The sequence below is a fragment of the Tympanuchus pallidicinctus genome, unplaced genomic scaffold (assembly GCF_026119805.1).
Source record: "Tympanuchus pallidicinctus isolate F22 unplaced genomic scaffold, pur_lepc_1.0 scaffold8, whole genome shotgun sequence".
Lineage (NCBI taxonomy): Eukaryota > Metazoa > Chordata > Aves > Galliformes > Phasianidae > Tympanuchus > Tympanuchus pallidicinctus.
The window spans coordinates 27,146,388-27,169,758 of record NW_026294802.1 but is presented as its reverse complement, the minus strand read 5'-3'; the positions used below and the strand labels follow the sequence as shown (position 1 = coordinate 27,169,758).

The following is a 23,371-nucleotide window of genomic DNA, read 5'->3' as shown; positions in this document are numbered from 1 at the left end:
GTCTGGCACTGTAGGCAAACAGATATCAAGTGTTATGATGTTGTAGGCCAACTATTTGTTTTGGTTACTTTAGCTGAGCATTTCATTCAGAATGGACTAAGTGTTGTGGAAGATGGATTTTTAGTAACAGTCTTATAGGTAGAATCATTTCAGAAAAACCTGGAGGTGTGCACTTCCTCTGGAAAAGGAATTATATCCTCAGAATTTTCTGTTCATACAGACAGCCTATCCAGCTGTTTCCTTGGTCTCAGTCTTTCTGAGAACCACAATAAAACATTTCTTACATAACCTAAATTCTTAGTATTCCTATGGCATTTTGACACTATAGTTTTAGCTCAGAAATGACACTGTCTCCTGAACAACAAAGAAGGAGTGGGATGAAATTCAAAATTGAAGTATCTAAATTTAGATGTTTACATGCAGACTAAGTGCCTAGGCTTTCCTAAGTGTCATAGAAGACTTGGATCTTGGTTTGATTACAGACAAGAATCTAATGCCATTTGAGAAGCATTGAGATATTGGAGAAGTCTTCACAGGGCTGATACCTGTGACGTAGGAACCATGGTGCACCCTTGCCCTTGCAGATTTGCAGGTGAAGGCCAGGTGAAGTAGCCTAGAGAACATCAAGAGGCATCAGAGCCTCTTTGTGGAAGTTTGAGTTGATCCAAGAGCAGTCAGTACAATGAAAAAACTCTTTAAATGTCTTCTGCAAAGATTAACGTAGACCTACATTTGACTAAATACGCCTCACAATTGTTTTATCGGATTCCACACACGTGTCCACACAAACAGTTTTGAAGGGATTAATATAAATGATACAGTTTACAATTACATGAGCTATGTGCTTGATTTTCCTACAATAGTCGCACCAAATTCTGTGTTCAGGTTCTGTTGGTAAGTTATTTTAGGAGATGATAAACAGATTGAGATTTAAGTTGAACTAATTCTAGTTGTCTTTATATTCACTTAGAGTACAAGTTCCATAATACTGAAGAGTTAAGTTTCTTGGTACTGGAATCATTTGCCTCAACATCACGTTGTGTTGCATCTTGGGACCATATGAGGTATCTGAGATGTCCAAGGGGCTTGGTAGGGAGAACATGCAAACTTAAGAATCCTGTGTCCTTCTGGAATGGCAGTTGGAGTCTGGGTAGCATGTTCTATGAAACACAGCACTAAGGGCCTGTTTCTTGTTAACTGAATAATCTCTCTAGTTGACATGGTAAGAAATTCTTTTTGACCTGAGATGGACTCTTTTAAGATAGATACATGCTTTTGATACAGTGTAGATTTACAACTGATTGCCTGATTTTCCAGTAAAAAGCACGATTGTACATGGAAACACCAGTGTTGAACATTGTCCCTCTTTGAATTCCTGGTTTTTGTTATTGACTTTGTTTGTTGACATTTCAATTCAAACAAAATGAATGAGAAAATCATGAAAGTTAAGCCTGTTCACAAGCTCTGCATGTGCTCTAAAAATAACAATCAATCATGTATCAGCTTTGACATGCCATAGCTGAGCAATGATCGCACCTTTATGAATTTTTGCTCCAGCTCATTAGACATGTTTGACTAAGATCTTATTAATATTCTGTCAACCATAACTGGGTTTCCTGCTCTTCTTCTATGGGCAAGCAGTGCCATTATCTTCCCTAAAGGCATTTGCGGTCTAAATACAACAGATAGACAAAAGAGGGCAGAGAAGAAACAAATGCAAAACCACTCTGCTACTATGTGGCACAGCTGAAAATGTACATTTCACCTGGGTTCTCCTCCAAGAGTGCAGCTGTCCTGGTTTCAGATGAGACATACACCAGCGTTTTTGGCTGTTGCTGAGTGAGGGAATAAGTACAGGGCCAGACTGGGCAGGGCCATTTGGCAAAGAAGATGGCACAGCAGCAGGGTGCTGGGCAGAACTAGGACAGGCGCCTGAACTAGGCCAGGGGTTATTCCATATCACATGACACCATGTGGAAGGCCATGAAGTGCTGGGGAGTTGGCTGTGGACTGGCTGCAGCTTGGGGGTTGCTGGGCATCTGTCAGGGGTGGTGAGACGACATAGTGCTGGCGAGCTGTTGGTTGATGAGCAGTTGTATCACTGGCTGGGTATTGTTTGGTGTTTGGCACGTAAATGCACTGTGGATATATATGTATATATATTTATATATATGTATATCTCATTGCATTTTTCTTTCTATTTTCCTTCTCTGCCTTAGTAAATTGGTTTTAACTCAACCCATGAGTTCTATTTTGTTTCCAATTCTCTCCCTTATTCCACTCAGAGGGGAATGAGCAAATGGCTATGTATTGCTGAGCTGCTGCTGAGGTTAAACCACAACACAAGCTCTTGGCAAGAATAAATGCTTTCCACTCTGTTTGTGGTGCATTACAAGAGCAGCACCAGAAAACAGGTGCCAAATCCTTCTGTAATATATTTCTGTTTCCTAGTAGTCTTATAATTTCTTAGGGTTACATTGGACAGGTTATATCCAATTCTAGTTGAAAAGCAAGTGAAAAAGTTCTAAGCCTAATGTAATATTTCAAACTGTTCATTGAAAGAGATTTTGTAAATTTGATTATTTTTCTGCTCTTAGAGATCCAAGGATAATTTTGTTTATGCAGCTGTAACAGGAGCTCTTTTTTAAGTGAGTATAAAGCAGCCTACTCTGACATAAGAAAACTGAGATCTTTGCAGAGCCATCCTAAAATATGTACAGATAATATCCTATTAACATTCTTGGAGGAATGCTAAATGAGCGTTTATTTTTATTTTTCATCATTTTAATTTTTATTACTATTTTTTTTCCTAATACCACTAAGTAAATAAATTGAATTTAATGAAAAAATATTTCCAATATGTAATCATTAAGTCATTCATAAACGTTAATTCATTAACCTGCAAAAAATTATTGAAAGAAAACATAAATAAACAGAAAAAGCAACAAAACTTGTTTAATATACTTATTTTTCTATGCAGCACCTCTATCTCTTGTGCATGGAGGAGGACAAAATTTCTTTCACCTTACGAAGAATGTAATATATTAAGTTGTGTCAGTATTTCTGTGACAGCCTTTATTTTCCACAAACATAAAATTTATTCCAAGCTGAAAATGTATTTTGTTCATTTATCCAGATAGGAATGCTATGTACTTAGAGATTACTATATGCTTTATTTTATACATAAAATACATAGCGAGTAAAATATCAAGTAGACATAAGATAAGGTATTTATTCTTAAGTGTTATTTTTTTAGAAGTTCTGATGAATTTGTGATGAATATGCTTCTGAATATTTAAACTGGATTCTAAAGTTTGCATTTTAAAGCAGAATTTTGGCCTGATGTTTAAGAATTGCAGAGTAGATACTCAAGTGAACTGATCTGAGGCTAATCTATGAACAGTTGTGTGCAGATGTGGTAATGTGTGAAAATACGAAATCCTTCTGTAGGATGAAAGAGTAAATAGGGCCATGTTCTGTGTTATTTATTTTCACTGCAAGTCACAAGATTGTCACTGAGAGAAGAAACAGGCCTCCAGTATTTGACCAAGAATTCTTCATGTAAAAATAGAAAGACACATTACAAATAAAATATAGTGGCTTCTATTCTCTGAATATTCAGAATTTATATTATATCTTTACTTTGAGTGTGAAAAATTAGAAGATACATGTCTTAAAAGATGAAATTAATTTTGCCTAAGAAATGCTGTATTCCAGCATGATGGTAAAGAGATATAATTTGGCATATGGAAGTGCCTTTTAGAAGAAAAGCCAGATGTGCTAAGCACCAGGCAAGAAGAAAGGAACTGATTTGATTCATTGAGATAACTTGCTATAGTTTATTACTAGGAAGATCTAAGGAATTTTAAATAGAGAAGAAGGGAACAATGACCTATAAAAGTGGCTGAGATAGGTTATTCAAGTTCTATACATACAGACAGCATTATCACAATAAGGGGCATGAGGGCAGAGGAGAAAGAGCAATAGTAGGTTTGATGACAGTTCTACATTTAGCTATAGTACAGACTTTTTTCTGCCAGCCAACCATATTATAATACACACAAGTTCTTTCTGTAACAAACATATTTTTTTTTACATTGAATATTATTATAGAAGTGGAAAGACAATGATACGAAAGGAAAATCAGTCCTTCAATGTCAATAATCAAGAGGTAATTAAAAAAATAATCCTTGCTTTTATTTATTATCACTTCCCTTCCTCAAATGTCCTAAATAAAACATTCTAAGTGAAATAGCCCATGAAGTTTTCCTTGTCTGAATCTTCGTCAGCTACAGAGTTGAGCTTTACCCAAGTGGCCTTCTGTCACACTTGGCAGGTGTTTCTGGGGAAAGATTACAGGAAATAGTTGTGTTTCAAGACTTCAGAATAACAAAGACTGGGAAAAGAAAAGAAAGGTACAGATTCATTTCATTGTAGGTCATAGCTGCATCAGGATGGTGAACCAAACATAGCGCTGAACCTGTTTCTTAGGAAGAAGTAAGGTGGAGGGATGTCATTTCATACTAACTGATATAAAAGGAAAATGGGTTTTGTAACCATTATTTGGATAATAGGAGTGAAATGCACTCATTTAGCGTTGAGCAGGAGGTAGTGCCAGTGTAATTTTGAATCTGTCACTTCTGTTCTGATTGGCACTTTCTGAGTTTCTATTGAGCAAGTTTTACTGCTGACAGTTTGTCACAGAAAAAGTAGAAAGTGTAGACTCCTGCTATGTCTGCAGTCAGGTGTCTGATCTGTAAACTGAATATGTTTGTACACTATAAGAGAAAAAGACATGGACGTTCCAGGAATATTACCTCAGAATTTTTGATAGTACCATTTTAGGAGCTATATACTTTAGCTAATGTGAAAATTCAGTGAATTACAAATTTAGTTTACCAAAATTTATTTTCTCTTCATGGAGTCCATTTTTCTTTAAAAGAGGAGCATTAGGACTTGAGTTATATCCTTGGATGCTGTAAATTGGCAAAGTTGTGTTGAAGTCAATGGTACTATTTCGATTTACCTCATCAGTCCTGGCTAATTAATCCTCCGACCTCTCTCAAGAAATCACATGGTGTAGGCTTCAAGGCTTTTTACAAACTTTATCAGCAGCTCTTAAACACCAGTAGTCTCATGGCAGGTCTTCTAGCTGTTATGGCCTGCAGGTATGAACTTGATCAGCACAGTTTTGTAAGAAGGAGTGTTTATGATCTTTGTTTAATATTCAGAGTTCCTTGGTTAAAGCTGTAAAGTGAGATAAAAAGCACAGCTGCCTCCTCAAGCTCTGAACTAGGAGCACTCCTGCTCTGCCTCTGGGGCTCATCAAAGCTCCTGAGGAAGCAGGGTCTGTGCCCAGCCTTGGGATTTATTCTGCTCACCTGATACCCTGTCTCTGAGCCAAGGACTCTGCTACTCACTGGATTATCCAGGTAAAATGTGCTAACAAATACACACATACATGCCATGCACACCATTTTGGGAAAGGCATGCACCCCTTCCCAGCAGTCAGTATCACACACATGGGCTGCAACACACAACCCCACTCCAGCCAATGGTGCAGAGTCTGCACTCACTCACCTCCCTCTTCCTGTCCCCACACCAGAAGCTGATGTGGGAACACAGCACTCCCCTGCCATGGCTGGAGGTAGAAAACTACACTTGCTCCTGAAGCTGATCCGAGGACCTCTCTCACTGTGGTATGTGGGCTTACATGCCTGATCTGACTTCAGTATCTGACACCCTGTGCTCTCATGCCATCCTCCAAGAGATGGCACTGCAGACTTAAAGCCTATGGAGCCCTCCCTAGGCCTAAAGAGGATCCTCCAACTAGTGACATCCACTTCAACAACTGGAACCACAGGCTGGGGTGGCCACACCCCTAGTCTGACTCCAGTACTTGGCACCAAGTTCACTCATGGCAGTCTCCTCAGCAACTTCTGGGCAGTTCATTTCAGACCCAAGAAGCTATGGCCTCTCTAACTATTGAGCCTAGGATCCCATCTGCTCCAGTAGCTGGCACCAGTTTCTCTCACACATACAGGTCCCACTAGTGGTTTGCACTAAGACCAACTCACTCTCTCTAGCAGATGTTGCTGCAGGCTGAGAGGGTCCACTATTCTGGCCTGAGGATGTCATCCAGCAGTCAGTCCAGTAGTTGGCACTGAGGTTTGCTTGCACGCATGAAGATCTTGTCAAGAGGCTGACTATTGCCCTTCAGCACACATACTCAGGAGAGAGTGGCCTTCCATAGGGTTCACTCCAGCTTGTCCACAACTCTTACACTGGAGGCTATCACCAGTGCTGAGCAGAGGGGAAGGGTCCTGCAACTTGGCAGTCTGGCAGTGCTCATCCTTAGTACATCCCAGGCCTTTGCAGTAAGCACATGCTTCTGTCTCATGGTCAGCCTTGTGTCCACTGGGACTCTCAGATCCTTTTCTTCAAATTTACTTTCCAGCTAGTCAGCCTCTGGCAATTCCTGATGCCTGCAATATTTCTTCCTTAGAGTCAAGACTTTGCATTTCCCATTGGTTAACTTCATTAAATTCCTGTTGTCCCATTATTCCCATCCTTTCAATAAATGGCAGCACAATCACTTTGTGCATCAGCCATTCATCCAAATTTTATATGTTTCACAAGTTAGCATTGTCTAACTCCTTAATAAAGATATTAATTAGTGTTGGCCCTGTGTTGATACCAGGGAACACCACTGCAACATCATACCACTAAAAAATACCCTTAGCATTTTAGCTAGTTTCCTGACAATCTCCCTGTCCATACTCTAGTCCATACTTCATCAAGCCAACAAAGATGTTATAGGAGAGTCGTCCTCGTTTTGGGCAAAGAGATTTCCAGGTTTAGAAGGTGCCAATATGAAGCACACCATGCTTATGTGTAATAAGATGAAATGATAATAAGATGTAATAAGATGAAAAATGTGATGTTAAGCTTACTTGCTTTTCTACCCAATGTTCTCTTCGCTGTTAAGTTAATGAAATGCTTTTCTACCCAATGTTCTCTTTGCTGTTAAGTTAATGAAAGCAAAACATATTCACTCATAATACATTAGGGTAAGATATTAATGCTTATCTGTAAAATCTTTGCTGAACATGGCAGGCCAAGGATAACTCTGGAAATCTTAAAGACGGTATTCCAGTTCAGGAGTACAGATTGTCAAATGACAAACATTTTACGCCCTAGTACTAAAGGATCTTCACTTTCAGTAAGAGTAATGGTATGAAACAAGATGTAATGAAATTTTTTTTGCATGATTTCTCATTGTGACCTGGCAGTGTGGTTATTTCAAGCCAACCTCATGTACACTTTCTCTTAAAACAAGTAAGTCTCAAAAAATTTATTCTTTCCTCAATGAAAGCCTAAAAAAGTTACGAAAGCAGAATTCCATAAAGTACTGGAGCAGAATTCCATAAAGTACTGGAGCAACATCTCAGAATGCCGAAATTGTAAGAACACAATAGTTAGGTTTTTAGCAACACTGAATTAGATTTTGATATCATGGTCATATTATTCTACACATTAAAATATAAGTCTTTGTAAGGCCATATGCATTTGGGGTCATTGTGCTAACTGCACAGTTATTTCATTTACCATTGAAAAATATCAAAACCTTATAGTTGACTTTTTTAGAAATATATGCACATTTTTTGATGATCGTGCTCCAAAAATTCATTAAAAATGGTCCTGTATTATAGTTAAAATTTTACCTTTCTATAGTTGTGTGTATTTATCCATCTATTTATCCACTAGGCACATTATTTTATACACCGTAGTAGTGAAATAGTTTTCAGCACATGATTTTCAAGTCTCCTAGACGAAACATTCACACTATGGGGGAAATTAAGAGTAGACTGCAATTTTGATATTGAATTTCCCACTTCAGACATTTCAGTCTAGAGTAGGTACATTATTTGTATCCAGTACTTCCTCTTCTCTCTTTTTTTTTTCTTCCTGATAATTGATACTGATGTGTCTTTGTTTCCATTTGCCCTGTTTGTTGAAGAGGAAGAAGAATCATAAATCACCCATAGAGATAGACATTGGCTACCTGATGAACTTGATTATGCATTTGCTTGTCAAATTTTAGTAATTTCCTGATTCCAAAAGGTTGATTCAGAACATTTGCTGTTCCTGTAAGGTGATACTATGGATATTAGTACTACAAAGTCAAAGCTGAATACTACTAACTCCCAAGGTTCTCAAGATGCACTTACAAGTATTCAGACATCCTTCCAAGTGCCCTGAATTCACTGGCTGACATTGCTCAGAACTGCACTGACAGCAAAAGAAATGCATAATATAAAAAGCCACTCAACACAGTGCTTATAAACATGGAGATATGCACTTTTAATACGAAGTGCTTTTGAATCTGTTTAAATTGAAAGTAATCCTAAAGAAGTAATACAACCAATGAAAGCAGTACTTTGCAATAAACCCTTGATCAATAAATTACAAACTGAAAAAAAAAAAAAAAAAAAAAAAAAAAAAAAAAAAAAGAGCAACAGAGTTTTAAAAAATCAGTTTTAAAAAAACAGTTTTAAAAATCAAGCATAGGCTTAAATATTTTGGTAATATATAAATAGAACTTTGGAGAAGATAAATAGATACATAAATAGAATACATAGAAATATAAAAAATTTATACATAGAACTTCTGACTTAGTGGTTAGAGAGGTACACTTTTTTGATTTAATTTATTTTATTTCAATTTATCAAATGTCAGCTTATTTCCTGAGCTCTTACTATCAGAAATGAAATAAAACATGGAAGCAGAGACAGAGGAGCACTTGTTATAGACATCTTTGTCCATTGAGGGAATAGCAGGTTAAATAGCAGATACTGTAACATCATGTGAGTCAAATACTTAGATATATTGCTGCACACTTATTGTCTACAGTAAGCTTCCCCCCAGATTTTTTCTTGGTTGCTTTTTAGTTGTGTTGTTTAACGATAAATTAGTTGGTTTGTTAAATAAAAGGCAGTTTTCCTCACTGACAATTCCAATGAGAAAAGGTTAATCCCTCTGAAGTTTTCTGAAACCCTTTCCAAACAAGAAAAAAGATATCTGCATCACAGAGTTCCTTTAATGTGGATAAAAATAGACAGATTATTGGATTGATCAATAGTTTGAAATGAATTGAAATTGACTACCAGTTTAAAATTTTGTATCAAGGATACCTATGCATCATCTGAAGGTGCTGTTTTGATTAGTTCTTGTACTGAAGCTACAATACAATTCTAGTTCTCATGTTCACACTCAAATGATAATTTGATTTTATAAATTCTTCCTTGCAACATATGTTTCTATTTTGTTCTTATGTGCTAAGGTGAACAGCAGCTGCAAATGACATAACATTTCAAAAATCATCCAAGACAGAATCAACTATATTACAATGTTGTTGTCTGAACTGTTCTTAAAGATGCATAACGACAGGTGCGTACTTGTATGTGTACTCCTCCCATTGTGTGAGAATAATTTCAAACTGTCTTCCACTAAAAAGATATTGCGATGTTTGACTCTTGCTATTCACATTCAGCTGTTGCCTAGTATTTCTATTCATGATTTATGATAAAATTTTGTTTCTGATTCCTTTTAAAATCTTTCCAAAATTGGTTCAATTGAATCTAAAGCATTTTGTGATCTAATATATATATATAATTTTTTTATATATATATATATAAATATATATACATTTATTTATTTATTTATTTATGAAAATTGAGATGTTCCTCTTACTACTAATTTCTTTGTTTCACCATGAATGAGTAACTCCAAAATCAGGGCTCATTTATTTAAAATGTGTTGCTGTTTCTGTCTGAAAATCTCATCTTTAAAAGCCAGAGGTGGAACAGTTTGGCAGGCTTTCAATTCCCTTGACATTCTTTGTTTTCTTTGAAGTACACAGACTAGGGAATTCCATGTCAAATAAATTTAATTTTCTCTTCTCAAATGTTCTTGTAAATGGTTATAATATTTCTTTCACATCTTTTTAATTGATTTAGTTCCATAAAGGTCAGCTGAAGGCTGTGTTGGGCTCTCCTTCATTATCAATTTCTTCCTTAAGACAGTAAGAATTGCAGCTCATTCATTCCGCTATCATGTTTTCAAGCTTTTCTTCTTCTCTCTACCCTTCCTCTAGAGTATTTTTATTGCTAATCTGTATCATCATGCTTATAGTGATGATATCAGTCATCACTGCAGCATATAATGTTTGAAAAATTCTGAAATATTTTAGTAGAGAGAGAACTACAAACGAATGCAGCTTCTCATTACCTATGATTGGTCACATTATTATTCTCATGTCCATTATTCTCATGTCCTAAAGAAGGAATATGTCATAAAGAAAATTAAAAGGACACTTTCTGTCATGAACAATGTGCATTTAAAGTTCATGGCAAGCCTGCTTAAGAACCAAATAAAGCAGAAAAAAAAAAGATAAACGAAACTGGCTTTTATATTACATGGTTACCATGTATGCTATTAATAGTGACAATCCATCAGAGACAAGGTGGTAGCCAGGAAATGAAGGAAGAATAGAAGTTGATTTTTTGCTGAATATTTGTAGGAATTGTTTTTTACTTTTTTAATTTCTAGGAGTTATGATCATCCTTATCTTGAGCCACAAATTCTGTGATTTTTAGCAGCTGACCGAGGAAATCTGTGATAACATTCCTGCTTTTTTATTAGAGCAAATGTCACTATTCCTTATTACTCCAAAAGAGAAAAGCTGCCCGTCATTGTGATTTCATCTTCAACTCCGCCAGGTCCAGAAAACATTGACTCCTTTCCAAATGATACCATGGGCTCAGGAAACTGTTCAGTGCTCATGCTATCTTTAATGCCAGAGTTTCCAGAAGAAAATGTATTCTAAATTCAGTTCCCAGATTTGCTGAAAATGTCTTGCAAAGAGAAAAGTCCCCTAATATTTTCTGCAGCTTGGTGAAACAGATCCTCTACTGGCACCAGTTCCACCTGTTTGACTGAACAACTGCCTGGGAACGGAAGGTTTCCAGCTGTGGGATTTTGGCTTAGCCTGGCCTATGATCTGGGGCTTTAATCCTGTGGATCCCAATCCCGAGTTTCTAGATCATGGGCCAAACTTTTGGCATGCCTGGGCCACACTGAGTGAATAGGAATTGTGTTGGGCTGCATGCACAAAGGTCGCTCCAAAAGTAATACCTGCTGTTTGATAGAGCAAAATCTCAGCTACAAAACACTATTTTTCAACATAATCACCATCATGAGCTTTGCATTTTCACCAGCAATCAGCAAGAGCCTGCATCCTGCGCTTGTAAAAATCTGCACCAGTGGGGGTGATCCACTGTCACCACCTCCACTGCTGAAATGCAGCATCCACTGCCTCACTGTTCTAACATCCACTGTTCGGCTCCAGAAACATTCAGCAAGCACTGATGAATGCCAGTGGGTGCCATTTTTTCTGCATGGAGGAATTCAATTCCGCACCTTTGCTTCATCTACATTTCCACATGAGAAGCCATTTTATCAGACTGCCACTCTGCTGCCATCTGACACAAGGCAGCAACGTGTAACGGGATTCTGGTGGGAAGGCTCAATCTCCACTGCCATAACATCGTCACTCAATACTGTCTGCTTTAGACCTCCTTAAATCTGTTTTTCTGAAACATTTCAGGCTTAATCAGACAGCATTTTCCAGAAAATAACTTGACAAATGATGTTAACAGGGTCTTTGAGGAGATATATTGGAATCTAAAATAAACTTCAGTTTTTGTTAGTTTTGACTTGATGAGACTGTAGACATGTAGGAATATACAGAGGAAAACAGAAGACTCTAATCTCTTCCAGCAGAGTGGAAGGCTTGAAGTCTTAACATGATCCCAAACTATAAAAAATGTGCTTATTATTTTCAAGGACAGAACCCTCACTTTCACAACATTAGGAAAAAATGTGGAGATTTTAGTAAGTTTGGAGTGACTCAGCCTGTGGAATATCTCCACATACATAAGATCCTTGAAATTACTAACAGGTCATGCACTTGATAGGTTCACCATCACCTTGTTGTCAACCAGTTTTCTTCAATTCTTCCCTTTTTTTAATTGTTACTGACTTTACCAGATATGTGGTTATTGTTACAGTTCAGAGACTGTGGATTAAAAAGATTTTTTTAGATTTTTTTTCATTAGAAAGATGTAGTTTAAATAAAAATTTCCTGAAATATAGTTTTGTTTTCATAATTTTATGCAATGAAAAAGTCAGAATTATACATACTTAGAAAAAGCTCTCACATGTACAAAAAGGAATTGAGTTTCCCCTTGTATTTTCCTTCGTGTCCTTATATGAAAACTGTGATAGTATAAAGTGATACCAGCCAACTCAGATATTTTCTAATTCTATAAGAAAATTAGCTAATAGAAGATCCTAGTCCTTAAAACCATTTTACAAGCAAGCACAAATAAACAAAACTAATTGAAAATTTTCTCACAGGGTGATAAATAAGTTTTAAACAGGATGATCAGGAGCTCAGTGTCTGTGGTTATCTGAAAGAGACCCTTTCTCTAATTTGCTTCTCTTACATTTATTGCAATGACATCTGGCATTGATGATAAACTCTTAGTGCAGCATGGATCCAAAATACTGTTGAAATGTTTGAGATGCCAAAACTGCTTTATAACTCTAACTACTAAAAATTCTCTAGAGTAGATTTTAGGATATTCTTTAGAAAAAATAATATCCTCGAAGTATGACACCCAGCCTAGAAAGGAAGTTTAATAACATCTGAAATAAGGCAGAATTAAGTGATATTTGAAATAGGTGATAATTAAAAACAGAGGAACAAATGGCAGCTCGAACTATTAACAAAGGCTTAGGAAAAGGAATGACGATTTACTTCAGTCTGCTAAAAGGAACTGACTTTAAACATTCCTTACCATTGCCATACTCTACCACTGCTACATACAACATACACTGAATAAGTAGATCTGTTTTGATTCTTTGGTTGTATAAATATTCATGCTTCAAACTGTGAGTAGGTTCTTTCAATTCAATAGGACTACTTACGGAGTACAGAGCTGAGAACATACTGGCATCTTGGCAAGTTTGAGTCTTTCTGATGCAAACAGTTGTTTGAATTTCAGTAAAGCCAAACTTAAAATCCATTGAGCAGAAGCAGAAAAAAAATAAACTCAAAATATGGAGCTTAGCCCTGAGGTTAGATATTCTGTTTTGTCATGTAAGTAAAAGCTTGAAAGCTAATGTCTACAAGCAGATTATCCAGTCCCATGTTGCCGAAGATGGAAGAACGCTTTGAGTTCTAGCAAACTGAACCTGTGTTCCCTTTGGGATGTAACTAGTGGAACTGAGTGGGACTTGGCATAGCATTTGCTCCCTACAGAATGGCTTAACGAAATAGAAATGGTGCAGACAAAAGTAAGCCATATTTTTCAGAAGCAGAAGCTATGTTTACTGTATTTTTGTACTCTCATGGCACCTCAAAGGAAGGGCATTTGTTTACCAAAATGCTTGCGCTTGGAATGAAATATTTTCCTCAAGAATCCGTATGTAGATTGGCAGTCTAAAAAGTCTTCTCAGCAAACTGGCAGTGTCAAGAGGCAGATATTTCTCCTTTATTGTCTCTTTCATATCAGCTCATAGTTATGTCTAGACTTCAAATTTAGCTACAAATAAGCAAGGAACAGAGCAAAGGATTTTCTATATGTCCTTTATTTCTGACAAGTCCCATGAAAAGTCTGTCAGGAATCAGGAAGAAACAAAGTACTCGTTTCTTTCTGATAGTTACTGCCCACTGCCAGTGGGTGTTTAAGAGTCTGCTAATTTTTATTTCCTGTAATTTAATAAAACATTCAGTAATGGCTTGCACATTTCTAAAAACTTCAAGCTGATGGTTTCCTAATTCTGCAAAGTATTTCAGTCTCTCTTAGGATTTTCTACTGTGTCCACCACTAGTGAATTGTAATAGTTCAATGCATTCTGCAGCCTGGCCACAATATTAGAAATTAATATTTTCTTTGGCCTGTCTTCTAAGTGAGGCATAATAATGGTTCCTGCTACTTAATGTATGCTTGGCTTTCCGCCTGTGGTACTCTGAGTTACCTTTCTCCAACTACTCCAGATAATATCCACTAAATAGCATGAAATGACACATATGTGAGTTGATTCTCAAAAACATGTACCTTTAAGTTGGATTATTATTTTTCTTAAAAGCATCTCATCTAAAAGCTCTTCATCCTTTACAGAAGACTGAAGGTACATTGTGTATTAGTGGTATTGGGACGGAAAAGACAGTCTAGCTTTTTTCCTAGTAAAATTATTACTTTAATGCTATTGAAATTTTGTGAAACTTGTTAGTGCATCTAGAGACTCAGAGCTTTAAACAGGAAAAAGAAGGCAATGTAGTCCAAGTCCTAGAGGTACTGTAGACTAAAAGTTAATATGTATGATCATTGCACCAGATTCATTACCTTCTGGAATGCGAATCCATGACTACTATAAAGAACTTGGTGGACCTCATTCATCATCATCTGGCTTTAGCCAGTTGGTACTTTTTATAGTACTTTTGATCAGTTCTATTATGATGTGTATCAGAAATGAGACATGGCTTATCAGATTATAAACTTAAGAGAACAGTCAGGAAAAACAACAACAACAGATCTCTCATTTTGGATCTGAGGATAATGTTTTATGTGGATATCAGTTAAGCATCTAATTTTCTCTAATATGTGACTGGCTACAGTACTTTTTTCAGTCTTTTAAAATTCAGAAATGTGCGTTATCTTAACTAGCTCGACATTTTCTGTGTAATTAAACACTCCTTTGATACATGTAGAGAAAATGTCATAACTATAGTCAGGATTATAGGTTAACAGCCTGTACAATTTCATTTTTTTAAATGAGGGTGTATTGCTTTGTTTAAAAGAATTACTCCCACGTTGCATACTTTATATATATCAGCTTTCATGCCACAGTGATTTTTTTCTCTTAAGGGTTGAGTTAAAAGTCCCTCAGAAACTACGTTTAAAAGAGAACTCTTTTCAGAACCTGAAATTCTGGTTGATTTCCCAATACAGCTGTAGTGAAGAGTGTCTGTTGTGCACTGTATTAACTGGAACTTGTGTTTGCATCTGCTTGTATGCTTAATTGTAGTCAGGATTTCCATCTTTCTCTGTCTTCAAGACATATTTTGGAAATAGGCTAGCTCTTCTGAATCAACATTATTGGAACAGTATCACTTTTATTCTGCCTTTTTGTGCAGCTGAGGAGATCAAGCAGCATAAGTAAATTCTGACAGGTCCTAGGAGTACTATACAGGGCCATGGCACTTTCCCAAGCTTAGAAGAAAATTTAGGTATCTGAACTGCTGCAACATGGAGACCTAAGGACATAGAATTCATTAGATAACATTCTGAGCGAGGAGTAGAAGCTCACCTATCTGTGTTGGTTTTGTGTTTCTTGAAGCTGAGTAAAGACAATCATTTTGCACATCCCTACCATTGACACATACATGGAAGGCAAAGATTGAGAAGTTACATGCTGTAAAAAAGGCTCTCTTCCTTGACTGCTCACATTGTTGGGCAAGATAATTCATAAGTGAGGTTGATGAAACTTACAACCAAGATATTTATTTGTCCCAAAAGAGTCTGGAAGCCAAGAGCTATGTTCCTCCATAATTTTTTTTTTTTTTCGCACTACAGCCTCTATGGTTTTAGTGCACAAGAGGAACAAGTAAGGCAAGAAAGTGAAGTGACTCAAAGAAAATATGTGCTACACTCTGGAACAATAATGATTTAGGTAACGGCCATATTGCAGTGTATACTCTGCAGTGTATAGAAATACACATTTCATGAACGTGTGGATAAGTTTAATGTGGAACTATTGGAAAATAAATTACTCTGAAGGCTATACATTCCCATACAGTATACGAAGGTGTCTTCTTTACCTCTCTCCCTGTTAATGTCTGATATTCAGAAGATAAAGCCAGCTCAAAACAACTGCTACTTTAACTGACAGTTACTGCTAGATTTGGAAGCCTTTCTAATAACTGGCATGCATTTGTTTAATTGCACAGCTGGATCATGTCAAGAAGCAGCTGATGAACTGACAGGCTCTGTCTTTTTGCAAGGCATTCTGTGCTTTGTCATGATTTAACATAATACAAAATGATTTGATGCTAATACATTGTATTGTATCATTGAATGACAGTCAGCTCAGAGTTCAAGAAAAATATTTGAGTACTTGAACTCTTATGCCAATAATTAGACAAAATATTAATTATCATTTGCTATTTATTTACTGTGTGTGCATATTTCAAGCTGTAAAGTATGTATTTTCATACTTAGTCTGGTATCATTATGCGAAATCAATTTGGACTAGTTGCTAATAAGTAATTATGTAGAAGCATAGTCTCCTTTCTTCTCTGCAAACAGAGGATGCCTCACAATTAAAATCTATATTTATGATTTTCCCAGTAATTGTTACTATGCTATGCTACTTTCAAGGCTTATAACAATTTTTAATGTGAAAATGAGGTGTTGCAACTTCTTAGTCTTTTTTCTTTCTTTTCTTTTTTTTAATCCTAATTATCTTGAAGACAGTGAGAAAGCAAAATCATGCTGAGACTGAATGAACTATATACAATCAATTCAATGCAACTATCTAAAATGATACGGCAGACAGAAAACAGTGCTTCCAGAAGAATGATGGTAGGAAAACAAACTCTTAATTAATATGCCTTACTCACTTCTATCGTACAACCGGAAAGAAGAGAGGTTTCAGGAAGGACTAACATTAAATTAAACCTCCCTATTTGCGTTTGACAAGTAAGGGTATCCAGGGTATTGGTGTGTGGTGGTGTTGCAAAGAATTTTCAAAAAAGTCATGACCACTAAAAAGGTAAAAGAAAATGAATAGATTTGATTGAAGGTCTATTGCAGAACTGCAGTTTTGGAGGGCATGTTCACCAATCTATTTGCTGATACCAGAAGAATGTTGCATTTTGCCTACTCTATAACATCGGATATGTCATCTTTGTTCAAACAGATGGCTTTAGTCAGAAGACTCCTAAGAGACTGTACACCTTTGATCTTGAATATAATTCAGTATGATTACTCATTCTGTTTAATTAGAAATGGGAACATGTAGTTTACATGTTGCTCTGCAGATGTGTGTATCTTCGTTGGGAACTAAGTTTATATCTGCAGATCAGTTTTCTAAATGTAACTGCTTAATGTCTTTATATAGCCAGCAAGATGCTGACAGGCACATCACAGGCATTTTGAGAGACATTTGCCCTTCAAGAGCAGCAGCTTTTGAATCTAGATGACCCTATTGAACTAGTCACTTGTATTTAACCAGCTAAATCGCACCTTTGCTTTCTGGATTAAATGTAGATCTGAGAAAGATACTGGGTTCATCATATTGATCATGACTGAGGTACAACTGGACAGGCACAACAGAGATGTAGTTCTTGGCAGCTAAGCCACACTGCATGTTAAAAATGAAGGCAGCATAGAAATTTTTGGGGTATTTAGATAAGAAAATGAAGAAGAATTTTGAATCAAGAATTTGAGAAAACAAATACATCAACTCTTGACAATCAAGCTTTAGTCTTCCATTTATGCATTTGTTCAAAGTAGTTTAAGTGTATTTATGTCATAACTAGTGTTCACTGTATATAGAGTTTAATTTTTCCTGGTGCTGTATGTTGATCCAATAGCCCTTTTTCATGATATTTCACAGAATCACAGAATCACAGAACCGTAGGGGTTGGAAGGGACCTCCAGAGATCATCGAGTCCAACCCCCCTGCCAAAGCAGGTTCCCTACAGCAGGTCGCACAGGTAGGCATCCAGGCAGGTCTTGAACATCTCCAGAGAAGGAGACTCCACCACCTCCCTGGGCAGCCTGTTCCAGTGCTCCGTCACCTCACTGTAAAGAAGTTCTTGCGCACATTTGTGCAGAACTTCCTATGCTGCAGTTTCCGGCCATTTCCCCTTGTCCTGTCTCCACTCACCACTGAAAACAGTCTGGCCTCGCCATTCTGTCCCCCACACCTTAGATATTTATAGACCTGGATCAGGTCCCCTCTCAGTCTCCTTCTCTCAAGGCTGAACAGACCCAGTTCACTCAGCCTTTCCTCATAGCAGAGATGCTCCAGGCCCTTCACCATCTTCGTGGCCTTTTTCATTTTCATTTCCTTTTTAAATACTTCAATACTATCTGTTATTCCTAGGATAATTACTATTTCTAGCTAAATTTTGTAATTATGGTTATTTTCTTTATTAATTATGCTTACAGAAGAGTGAGTAAAAGGCAATTTACCTCTCTCTCTTTCTCTTTCTCTTTCTCTTTCTCTTTCTCTTTCTCTTTCTCTTTCTCTTTCTCTTTCTCTTTCTCTTTCTCTTTCTCTTTCTCTTTCTCTTTCTCTTTCTCTTTCTCTTTCTCTTATCGCTTGACCTTTTGCTTCTTCTTTTCTTTTCTCCATTGTAAATTTCATGTCTAAATTGTTAGATGTTACACTTGTGTACATAATATTCTGAAAAAATAATCTAGCATATTCCAACACATGTATCCAGCCATATACAAAGCCAAATACTGTTTGACACAGTCCTTAAAAACAGGTAAAAGAAAACAAGTTTATAGAACTTTGCTGTAAACTACAAACTACAAACCCCATCAAAATAAAAAGATAAAAAGAAATCTTGTAAGTCCATCAACTATCAGAGAAGTCTGCTGAAAGAAATCTATTAGTCAAGGCCACCAGCACATAATGAATGGTATTGTTCTCTTTATATCTCAAAAACACTCACAGGAGTACTATTCTGAACTATTTTCTTTCCCTGACTATCTCAATGATATTTGAGAGCTATTTGCTCAAATATGTCTCCATAACAAGGATGCTTGCACATCAACAGAGATTAAATTGACACAAATGCAATTGATAATGTTCTGTGACTGATTATTTGCACATTACCGAATATGATGAATTTTGGTGATTATATCATTAAAAAAAAACAATTATATTGACTGTAATTTGATGAGTAAATACATACATTCAGTGGCTTGAGGGGAAAAAAGTATTTATTTATTGTTGTTTGTTAGTGAATATACTTAATGAAAATAAAATGTATTTTAAAAAGAGTATTTATCCATATTTATCTGTTTCTAAGAATTTTAGTCCTGGAACTCTGCTGAATGCTGCTGAAATTGAACTCTGCTCCTTCTTAGTGATATCTTCTTTTTTTCCTTTCTTTCTTTCTCTCTCTATAGCTACTTAGCACCAGTGACATACAGCAGATAAGAGGAAAGTTCAAAACATAGCTCTCCCCTGGGCTTAGGGGAACCTGGAGTGTGAAAGCCTCCCTGTTCAGAGGTCAGACCAAAGGTCAGACCAAGTCCATTGTCTGAGAATGGCCAATAGCAAATGCTTAAGAAGTAATGAGAAGAAGCAAACACACAGCATGCAGCTGTGAGACAGGATCTATATTTTTGAACCTACCAGCCCACAGCCCTCAGACTTATTTAACTCTAAGACTCTGCATCATACTGTTACAGTGCAGTCCAACTGCAAATTGTAATCGTGATGATAAAAGATAGATGTACTGACAACAGACCCAGAACTGTTTTTTTAAGGCAAAACAACGCAATATCTTTCATACTATATTGTTTATTACTTCTCTAAAATCAGTCTCTCCAGTACATTTTTACACTCTTAGTTTATAAAAAAATATTTATTTTGAATAAATGTTAAAAGAAATAGCTTTCTTATAATAGATATCTCTTTGTCTGCCCAAAATGCTACCTACCAATATTTCATTAGCATATCTTTGACAGGAAGGTAAATTTTTTTTATCCACCTCTATTACTGAAATAAAAGTGAGCTTATTTGTTCTTATTTTAGACTGTTAAATCCTTTGGGTAGAATGCCATTCTAACATATATCTGAAGAGAAACACTGAGTTACAAATAATTGAAAACAAGAAGAATATCACTCTAGGAACTGCAAGAAGAACTTAGCATAACCTAGTAGGCAATCACAGCTCTGTCTATTTAAGTACACATGTATCCTACTCAGTAGGAATAAGATCAGAAGAATATGTTAGCTTCAACAGTCTTCCACAAATGTGTTTTTAAAACACAGACAAAACTCCACTCTAAAACCATTCAGGTTTCTCTTATATGTAAAATTTTAGGTATTTTCTGTAGAAATATTCAAACTTGTATTAGCATTGTCCATTAACAGCAACTAATGTTCCTCTTCTAGTTCAATGGGCTAAACAAAAAAAGTTTTTGGATCTACTGCATACCCAATTCCCCATTTTTTTCAGTTGTCCTTGTCCTTCATTAAAGATGGCTGTTCGGAATTGTATATGATGTTGCAAACAAGTTCATAACACTATGTGGTGATGTCATTAACATTTTTTAGACTTAAAATGCTTTGGTCATTCTGTTATATATTTTATGTATTTCCTATTGCTTCCCTAATATATAACCTGTTGCTTCAGATTTTAAAATCTGAATTATAACATAGGTCATGATGTTCTTGTGTCCATTTGGAACCCCACGTTTCCAGCCTTTTTGGCCATTTTTCAGCTGAAGAAATTTGAATCCTAATCAGGAATCTTTCTTTGGTCCATAAGAGCAGGGCCTTTCAATGCTGAAGTTCATGCCAGTACTGTTAGTGCAATACCTAAGACCAGTCACATCTTGGAATCACAGAATCACAGAATCGTTATGTTTGGAAAAGGTACTAGGATCACGTAGTCCAACTGTTGGTCCATCATCACCATGCCCACTAAAGCATGTTCCTCAGAGCCACATCTACTCTTTTCTTTATCAACTCCCTTCTTTCATAATAGCTGGGTTCTCCTTTGTCCTGATGAAGCCTCTTGGCTTTACAACATCAGTAAATTTTGGGAGGATAGTCAAATTTTGGTGACAAATTAATTAGTTAAGACGTTATAAAGTTTTCTCATGATAGCTGGATAGAACTTTTCTTAGAAGCTTGACAGATTGCAGCATATTCTATATAAACGTTAAAGAGAAAATGAAGAAGTTAATATATTCCGCTTAGGCTGACAGAAAATATTGTCTCTAATCTCTTATTGCATAAAATATTAATTTGAAAATCTTAAATATACAGTGTAGGGTTAGCCCCCCAAATTACTTTTATAGAATTTTAGGTATTACCACAGGAACAGAGTTCTGGGTGTGGCAAATATTGTGTCCTGCTAGAAAGTGCTCTGTTTTTCAAAGGAAAATAAGTTGTTTTGTGAAAGGCTGACAGATCAAGCATTTTCCATGTATAAATGATCACTTGGAGTGCTACTAAAACGTGTTAAAATAGCTCCTGTTAGACAGAGGTTGACTAGATATCAGGTTTGACTTACCTGGATTTTTCTTATTATTCAGATGTGCAATTATACATCTCAAAATAAATGGAAATTGCTCATTTAATTTTCAAAGGATTGCTTTTGCTGAGCCAGCTTTTGACTTTCACAGTACCATGCCATGTGGGTGTTCTTGATGAGGGGGTAAGGGAAGAATTTAGCCTTACAGCTTCCATGAGCACTAGCGATGCATCAAATATTCTGTGTATTAAGACCCAGTGTTTCCTGTGTTTCCATTACGGGAGTATGCATGAAGTTTAAAACACCGGGAGCCAACTCTACTCTGAGATACTGTTTCTATAATGTTTCATAGAACTGTTGTCTCAGTTTTGATAGGCAAAATATGGCCTCCTAGTGTCTATTCTAGTATAATGTTTTATCCTTGGGGATTTTTACTGGCTTTTCATCTGACAGAGTAAGCTATATTTACTGGAATTAGAACTAGTCAAGGAAGAATTACTTCAACATAGTAGAAAAGGATTGCAAATTAGTAATTCTATTCTGCATTTAGTAAAGAAACCAATTGAATTATGAATGAGGAAAATATTGAGATATCATTACATCATTGTTTCCTCATAGAATTTCTTTTCATTCTTGACACCTTGCTAAGATGGTGTGAAAGAATTTCTGTATTTAAATACTAAGCATGACTAGCAGTGAATTTTCTAGATGCAAGGGAATTTTTCTATCTTCTGACATTAAAGAGAGTCATCCTCCAGAGACTTCCAGTATTCCAGACCCACCTACACTCGAGTTTTCTTGGGCAGGAGAGACAGAAGTATCACTGCATTGGACTGCAGCCTGGTACTGAATATCCAGTATTAAGATAAAGGGAAATTGATGATTTTATGTTTAAAAAAAAACAACAAACCTCTCCTCTTTCTTTTAGACTTGGCTCAATTATGCATGTAGGGCCTACTGACTGTTTATGTTTTTCCCTTTTGCTCCTAAACATCCTTGCTACAGTAGTACAGCACTGATATTCCCCGTCGTACAATTGACTGATCAATACTACTAGAAAAATATGAGACTCAGCCTGTCAGTACAGCTCATTTTTGTGAACAGAATTAACTACTTTTATTTAGCACCTCAGTGCAGCCTTGTGTCAGAAATGAGCAGTTTGCTTCTTGAAGATAAGTGATGTCGGTTAGGAGAACATTTTTAGAGTGAGCTCAAGACAGAAGGTCTAAATCTGTAAGCTTTTTATCCTTCAAGAATATGAGTACTAGCAGTTGTTCCATTGTCTATATTGTCTTAGGTAGCAGTACAACAGGCTGGAAAGAGCTAAGTCATAAAGGTTTTAAGCAAATAAAGACATCTTTAAAATATTACACATTAGGATTGATGAGCAGATTTTTTTACAGAGGAAATCTTATCTATCAAAACAAAAAGATAATTTAAATAACATAATCTTAGTAATGTGCCATAGTGTTACATGACCCCATTAGACTTTGACACGTATTAAAGGCTAGTGAAACCCCTCCTCCACCACAGATTTAGAGCTCTTTCTGAAGTGAGTGTGAGTGTTGTCTTTTAACTGAAAGCTGATTCTAATATATTCATTCTACTTAGTAACATGCCTTTAAAAAACATCGAGTCAAATTTATCTTTAAACACCTGCACAGTAAACACTAAATCTGAATTACTCACCAAATTTTCATCCACTGGCAATGGGAAACAGTAAGAACATTTAGGGCACAATTCATCTAGACTATTTTAGATGCTTAGTTTAGGATAAAATGAATTGCTCCTTAAATATCCCTTTACCTCCTCACTGACTATAAAGTGAGATGAATCACACTCATCATGCCTGAGTATTTGACGTTCTTTACAGATTTCTGGGTTCACACACACTCTGAATATCCTTTACTCTGCCACTATATTATAAAAATGATGACTTGAGTCACCAACTCACTGGAATCATTTGTCAATATTAAAAAAATAATAATGCAGGATAAAAGTGATGGAATGGGT

At 36.3% G+C, this 23,371-nt stretch overlaps 1 long non-coding RNA gene across 2 annotated transcripts in view; it reads left to right on the top strand.

Annotated features, from left to right (window-relative positions):
* The first annotated feature begins 9,348 nt into the window (after window positions 1-9,348).
* The window catches only part of LOC128073443 (uncharacterized), a 28,859-nt gene continuing 14,836 nt past the window's right edge, over window positions 9,349-23,371 (top strand). The window contains exon 1 of one of the 2 annotated variants that reach the window (XR_008202713.1): window positions 9,349-9,450. This is a non-coding gene — a long non-coding RNA (uncharacterized LOC128073443). Of the gene's footprint in view, window positions 9,451-16,610; window positions 16,713-23,371 lie in introns of those variants that run through there. The other variant, XR_008202712.1, reaches the window with a different exon arrangement.